This window comes from Lissotriton helveticus, chromosome 5_1 (assembly GCF_964261635.1).
Source record: "Lissotriton helveticus chromosome 5_1, aLisHel1.1, whole genome shotgun sequence".
Taxonomy (NCBI): domain Eukaryota; kingdom Metazoa; phylum Chordata; class Amphibia; order Caudata; family Salamandridae; genus Lissotriton; species Lissotriton helveticus.
The window spans coordinates 1,457,192,624-1,457,200,554 of NC_136065.1; positions in this window are offsets into that span (position 1 = coordinate 1,457,192,624).

Consider the following 7,931-nt stretch of genomic DNA (forward strand, 5'->3'; position numbering starts at 1 on the left):
GGCATTTCAGCCATCGTCAGACAGGATTGCTTGAATCCAGTGGCAAAGTGAGCAAGGGACTCACGTCTGACCATACCCTGCCAACTTATGGCGATCAAAGCCGTACAAAAGGGGGTGGTGATGGACGGAGCATCTGAACCAATCAAACACTCACACCCAGTCAACAGATCTGGGTTTAATCCATCACCGTTCTTTAGCCCACTCTGCCACCCCAGTTCAGACAGGGCCATATGCAAATCAGTCTGACCCTGTGCCTCATGGGAACAGTCCAGCCCGAACTGCCAAGCCATGCCTTCCCTGGACCGGAAACAAGCTTCCTAGGACCGGTTTCTGGCATTTCAGCCATCTTCAGCCAGGCTTGCTTGAATCCAGTGGCAAAGTGAGCAAGGGACTCACGTCTGAGCACACCCTGCCAACTTATGGCGAACAAAGCGGTACAAAAAGGGGTGGTGATGGACGGAGCATTTGAACCAATCAAAGACTCACACCCAGTCAACAGATCTGGGTTTAATCCATCACCGTTCTTTAGCCCACTCTGCCACCCCAGTTCAAGCAAGCCTGGCTGAAGACGGCTGAAATGCCAGAAACCGGTCCTAGGAAGCTTGTTTCTGGTCCAGGGAAGGCATGGCTTGGTAGTTCGGGCTGTACTGTTCCCATGAGGCACAGGGCCAAGACTGATTTGCATATGGCCATGTCTGAACTGGGGTGGCTTGGTGAGCAAAATAACAATGGTTTAAACCCAGATCTGTGACTGGGGCTGAATGTTTTGCCATTGTTCAACATTCCAGCCATCATCTTGTGCGTTTTGCTGTTCACCCTATGTGGGAAGGGTATGCCCAGACATGGGTTCCGTGCTCACTAAGCCACTGGAGTCAAGCTATCCTGGCTGAAGAAGGCTGATAGCTAGAACCGGTCCTAGGATGCTTGATTCCGGTCCAAGGAAGACATGACTTGGCAATTCGGGCTGGACTGTTCCCATGAGGCACAGGGCCAAGACTGGTTTGCATATGGCCATGTCTGAACTGGGGTGGCTTGGTTAGCAAAATAACGATTAATTAAACCCAGATCTGTGACTGGGGCTGAATGTTTTGCCATTGTGCAACATTCCGTCCATCATCTTGTGTGTTTAGGTATTAGAGATAAAGCATTAACCTTTGATTTAAAAAAGTAGAAAAAAAAGATACTCACTTAGTCAGTCAAAAAGCTTTTATTCGATATGCAAGATATCTTATAAGCACACATGCAATACAAACATTTTCAATTATACAAAAAGCATCACTTAAAGAAGTCAGTATAAAAAGCACATTTAAAAGGGATAAAAGGACATAGATTGTCCGCTGATAAATTAGCTAAACAGAATTAAATCGCTACTGACAATCTCTTGCAACGAATAAGCCAAAACTGTTTTAAAAATTTTGCAGTTCCACATACAATCAGGGGGGATGTGTCCGTGGTTAGGATACGTAGAGCTGTTAAGTGGCTACGTGTGCCCATATTTCGGCAAAGGGGCTTCAACCAAGTGCCCCTAGGCCTTGCATAATCCGGGCATTCAAACAGTACATGCGCAACGGACTCTATCTTACTTGGGCAACAGGCACAATTCGGGGACTTACGGGCCGTGGAGCTCCAGTTAGATACCAGAGCACCAAGAGGTAGAGAACCAACTCTAAATTTAAAATAAAGGGCACGATCAAGGGGAAGAGTAATTAAATCCAAATAGGGTTCAAATGCCACGATGTCTTTAACAAGTAAAAAGGCGGCAGTAGATTTACAATGGTTCGAGTTTGTAATGAGTTGCTCCGCGACCCATTTCCAGAAAAGGGCCTTTACAACATCTTTCGGCGGAGCTGAACGCGATGACCAGTAGTCTCCCAAACCAATTTTCTCCATCAGGTTTTTGGTATCCCTTAGCCATCTTATCTTTGCCCAACCCCCCAGGCTCATAATTTCCCTCAGGCCGTCAGCATAGGATTTTAACTCCTCGCCCCTCCAGATTCGGGTCCATAAAAGAAGAGGGCGAAGCAGAGCTTGATCCTTAATGCTTCTGCAGCCTGTGTCCAACAGCACAGGTACAGATGGGGTGCTCAGGGGGATGGCAATGATTGATTTCAGAAGCTTGGCCTCAGCTGTTACCAGAGTGTCCAATCGGGAGTGGCCCCACAATTCAGCCCCGTACAAGGCTGATGTCACTACCTTGGTCTTGTAAATTTCAATTACCGGGGTAAGCGATCTCCTCGGTGAGGCCCGGTACTCCCTCATAAGAGCTCCTCCTACTCTCTTATGGTTAAGGACCATTTTATCTATGTGATTTCCCCAGGACATTCTATCCGTGATCCGAATTCCGAGATAATCGAATTCGGATACTTTTTCTAGGGCAACAGAGTTAAGCATAGGTGGGCGGCCCAATTTCCGTGGGGGGTTTAGGACTAAGTATTTAGTTTTGTCCACGTTTATTATTAGCCCTTTTGCAGCACAAAACTCCTGGAAGCGCGTTAGGAGTTTCTGGAGGCCTTGGGGAGTCTTCGAGATCAAAAGCGTGTCATCCGCAAAAAGCAGGGTGGGGATCCGGACTCCTCCAAGACAGGGGGCGTCGGCTGGTTCTTGTTGGAGATATTCCACCACCCCATTTAGATAAAGTGAGAATAGGGTGGGCGCCAAGACGCAACCCTGTCTTACTCCCCTAGACACCGGTATTTTTTCAGTGACCTCTCCGTTTTTACCCCAACGAACCTGTGCATAGGTATTGGCATGGAGGCTAATGAGGAGGGACAAGATATAATCGGGCAATCCCAGTTTGTAAAGTACCCTCCATAGTTCTTCCCGGGGGACCAGGTCAAAGGCAGTCTTCAGGTCTATAAAGGCCAAGTAAAGACTACCCCTACCTAGATCCACCACCTTCCATCCCAATAGTGCCAACCTAAACACCTGCTCTATTGTCCCCATTCCTGCCCGGAAGCCTGCCTGGAAGTCTGATAGGATTTTATTTTCCTCCACCCAGTGGAGGATCCTTCCGAGAATAGCTTTACCAGCTATCTTTTGGGTGGAGTCTATCAAACTTATTGGGCGGTAGTTCCCCGGGGTTTCCCTACAGCCTTTTTTGTAAATTGGGACCACCACTGCCCCTTTCCAAGATTCTGGTACTGCTCCTCCCATCATGATGTCATTGAGGAGAGCAGCTATCACCCTTCCCCATTCTACGGGATAAGCCTTCATTAAGTCCCCCGGGAGGCCATCTGGGCCCGCTGCCTTGCGGGGAGCTACCCACCCTATGACCCCCTCAATTTCTACAGGGGTGAAGAAATCATAGGACTGAGGTTCAATTACTAGTGAGAAGTTTACCCCCATGTTCATGTCCCCGTCTGGAGGGAGGTATAACGCCCCAAAATGATTTACCCAATTTTGGGGCGGAATATTACAGGGTCTCATAGTTTCAGCGGGTTTATTCCGTGAAGCTATAAGATTCCAGAAAGCCCTTGTGTCCCTACTTTTACTCGCTAAGAGCAGGTCTTCCCAGAACTTATCTTCCCACTCCCTCCTAGCATTTTTAAGGGCTTTATTATAGGTCTTCCTTGCGACCTGAATCTCACTGGGGGATTTAAACTTTACAGCCTCCACTAATTTTGACTTATACGCCCTACATGATTGGGTATACCATCCATCAGCGGGCTTTATAGATCTTTTATTGCCCGGCTTACTAGAGTATGGGGTAAACACATTAGTCAACGCCTCTATCAGGGCGACAAACAGCCCACTCGCTCTGCCCACTCCTTCAATAGGGGACCCAAGGGTTGCCACTGCGAGGTTTAGGAGAGATGAAATTTCCCCTACCCTTGCCTCAGAGAGGACCAATTTCGCCCATTTTATTCTTCTCCCACAAGGGGAGACTTCAGACTCGTCGGGAGGAGCAGGTACCGGGGTAATATATCCCTTTTCTCTAGGGCGCCACCACTGGTCCATTTTTAGGGAAAGCGAATTATGATCGCTTTCAGTCGCAGGGACCACCAGCATGTCCCTTACATGGGGCCATAGGTGTACGTCTATCAACAAATAATCGATCCTCGAGGTGTGCCCTGGTCTATTATAAGTGTGGGCCCCCACCCTGTCCGAATTTGTCCTCCCATTTGCTGCCCGTAAGTTTAATTCGAGACACAAGGAATATAGCTGGAGCGCCACTTCTGACCACCTCCTGATCGGAGAAATTTCCAATACAGGAATCCCCCTTCTAGCATCCTCCTCATCTTGGTCAAGGGCTACGTCCGAGCCCAAGGGCTCGAAAGTACAATTCATATCTCCTGCAACCAAAGTACGCATCTTGTGAGGAGTATTTTTTAGGATGGTCTCAAGAAGAGATATTACAGGAGACTTCCGTCCACCCTTGGTCCCACGAGCATAAACATTATAAATATTTAGGACCAGTCTCCCCCTTTGGTCTGTTAAGGTGATGTTTTGAATATCCGGGCAGCCTGTGGGGAACTCCTCTACTCTACAATCTAGAGAGGCAGCAACCCAGATAAGGAGGCCACCCAAGGGACGCCCTCTCCCTGTTTCCGAGGTTTGAGCGGGGACAGAATGGGAGGAGAATCCCACCCTATGGGCCGGGGCCAAACTCCATGTCTCTTGAAAAATACACACAGAGTGCTCATCAACCCAAGCAGCAAAATCCGGTTGGGCCAACTTTCTTGCAATCCCTGCGACATTCCAGCTGAAAACCTTAAAAGCCAGGTCCGTCACAGCTGGAATGTCTCTGGGTGCAAGAGTATTCTCGTCTATGGGCCTCGCCATGGATATCTTAGGGGAGCAGGGGCCATGGATGCTAGTTTTAGTGGCTAGCGTCCCGCTAGTCAAAAGGATTTGAGAGGGCAATTCTCCTGTTGGGTACGCTCTACTCCCAAGTTCCAGTCAGTTCGAGCTTGGCGCCCACACGTGATTAGCCCTCGTGCCTCCCATTTTCCCTGCCCAGGAAACCTCCCCAATGTGTCCCAGCCCAGGGGAGATTTGGCTTTCTCCAGTTAGTTTTACAACTTGCCTAGGGTAAAAATAAGATAAGTCTACCACTTTAATCCCTGGAGCCCCCATGTTTTTAATAGGAGAACAAATGGAGGGCACTACTCTAGGGTCTTGAAAATTTATAATTATACAGTCCCCTTCCTGTGTTTTTCTCCCCTGCCCTACCCACCCAACTCTACGAACGCTTAAAATAATCCCATCTACGTCCAAGGGAATAGGCTTATATGCCTTCAGCCAGTGGATACACTTGTTCTTAAGTGATTGGTGATTTTCCATCTGGCCTTCCTTTAGAGGGGGGACATTTACCATCACAGCAACAAAAGGTTGACAGTCTGGCGGGAGGTTTACAGGCGGGATCCGACGCACAGGATTTCTGGGGACCAATGGAGTGGGAGCCGGGACTGTAGACTTAACCCTAGATCTGGGAGTTTTCCCTATCACTGGGCCTTGAGTTTTATTACATGTACCAGCCACTTGTGGATCTTCCACTTTGCCTCTGGTTGTCAGTGGCTGCTTTTGTGGGATAGGGTTGGGTTTACTTGCGACATGCACAGAGCATGCTGGAGAGTCCTTACGGTTTAGCCCTACTTTGGGAGGAGGAGAAGTTTTAGAAGATGAAGTTATTATATTATTAAGATCAACCTTCTTTGAACAGTTTAGGGGCTTAGGGTCTCTCTGAGGAGGTGGTTCCTTCCCCTTTGCACCAATGTCCCGGTTTTCACCCACTCTAACTATTTGCTTAATTGTAGTTTTGAGTGAGTGGAGTCCGTCAAGGGTTGATTGCTCTAATTTGTCAATCCTCACCCCCAGGCCCTTAACCTGGGCTAAAAGAGGCCTCAGGAGACTATTTACCTTCTCTAGGATATTTTCAAGCGTTACAGGGTCAGCAAGGGCAGGAACGTTAGTAATATTGACATCTGTGCAAGTCCCCGTAGGGGAGTCCACAGCAGGCCCTTCTATGCCGCCCTCACTCTCTAACAGCCCAGCCTTTGTGATTCTCATACCTTGTCCAGTATGCCTTCTTACTCTTTGGTAAAGTGCGGCCTGCCTAACAAGCCTACCCTTTTTACGTTTTCTTGCCTTTTTACTTTTAGGACTATTGTCCTGCCTAGTTTCGGGAGATTGGATGTTGACAGAAGCACCTTCTGGGACCCCGTCTAATGAGACTAGTGTGGGGGTAGGAGATTCTGGTGAAGAAGGGACACTAATAGCATCACTAAAGGATTTAAATATTACAGTTGGATACAGGGAATTAAGGTCACCATCTTCTACAGAAACAGAGGGGATGGACGTAGCCAGATTTTCCAACCTAGTTATATTTTGCCCTATTTCCTCCAACTGGGGCGTATCTATAGTGTCTATAGTAACACCTGAAGCACCGGGTAGGGGAACAGAGTGAGCCTTCTCACTAGTCGGTGTGAGCGACTGGGCAGCAGCCCCCAATGATGATCGTCTTGAGGGGAGATAGATCTCAGATAGGCGCCGCTCGGACATCGCTATCTCCTTTTCTATCACCGCTGCTACCCTGGTAATGAAGCGGTCCATTGTTCCAATCACAGGGCTCCCAGCAGTAGATCCTCTCTCGCCTTCACTCCTGATGAGTTTGCCAGAGCGGGTAGACATGGTTTGAGGATCGGTACAGGGCCTCACCCAGGCCGTGTGATGCACCGCCTTTGAGGGGCAAGGGACGTGGCCCAGCCCGGCCTCCTACGGCCCCGGACGGCCACAGACGGTCCCGCCCTTGTCCCGGGCTTCTCCCGGCGCGCTCCCGCACGCTCCCGCGTAGCGGCTACTACGCAGGCCAAAGTACACAGGGCCTGTTTGTTGGTTGGCTGATAGGCAGGGGGGCGTGGCCAGCGGGGAGAGCAGCCCAGGTGTCACTGATTGGGCGCGCAGGGGCTCCTGGATACTGGAGTCCCTGCTTGGCACTCGCAACCCCGCTGGTCCCAACGCCTCTCTCGCGCTCCTCCCAGCACTCTCAGCAGCCTGTGCCCAACCGCCTCCTCTGCCTCAGGCGCGCTGCGGGACCCGCGGAGCGGGTCCGGCGAGTTGTTCACGGAAGCCGCCTCTGCCCAGCAGACACACCAGAGCAGGGTGCACGACGTGGATCCTGAGAGCAAAACAGCAAGTAGCAAGGCTCACTTAGTGTCTGAATTGCACAAAGTGAAGTGAGAACCTCAGATAAATCCTGGCTTCCCCGCTTAAGCAAAGTGAGTGATCCTAAACAAACATTTTATTTCAGCTAGCCTCCTGTTTGTTCATTATCACATGTGGTATAATCTAGAAATACATGATTGCAAGCTGTGTGCTGAACAAAAACCTTTCACGAGTTTTATTTAATAGACTCTGATAATACTCCATGTATAAGGGTCTGCCCTATATACAGTGTAGAAAACAACAGACATGTCTATGACAATAATAATGGCATTGTCATCAGGAATGTTTCTAAGTTAGTTTTACAACTCTTACTTTTAATAAATAGCTCTCAGTTCAGTGAAATAATCTGATGTACTAAACAAAAGTGATTCTGCATGTTGAAGAAATACACTTTTTTGAATTTTGAAGACACTTTATCATATTTTTACATGGTGTTTGTTGCATGATTTAAATGCCAAACATTTTCATGGCTCAAATCGTTTCTGGCGTGTTAGAGTCAAGCCAGATCCTTGGCTCTTTCCTGTTAATTTATTGGTTCACATACCTTTACTATTAGATGCTGCACCTTGCCAGCACCCTCTCAGCAGAAAGGTACTCTCTTGAAAACATATCAGGGAAATCATTTCATGGCCTCTTGTCCAGGTCGTAGCACAAGGCTCTGTAGAAGCACACTAGAGTTAAAGTTCAGGTGAACATCCCAAGAAGCCATAGTCAAAAACACTGGAGCACTTCGGAAGAGAAAAAGCAAATTAGCATTTAAAAAACCT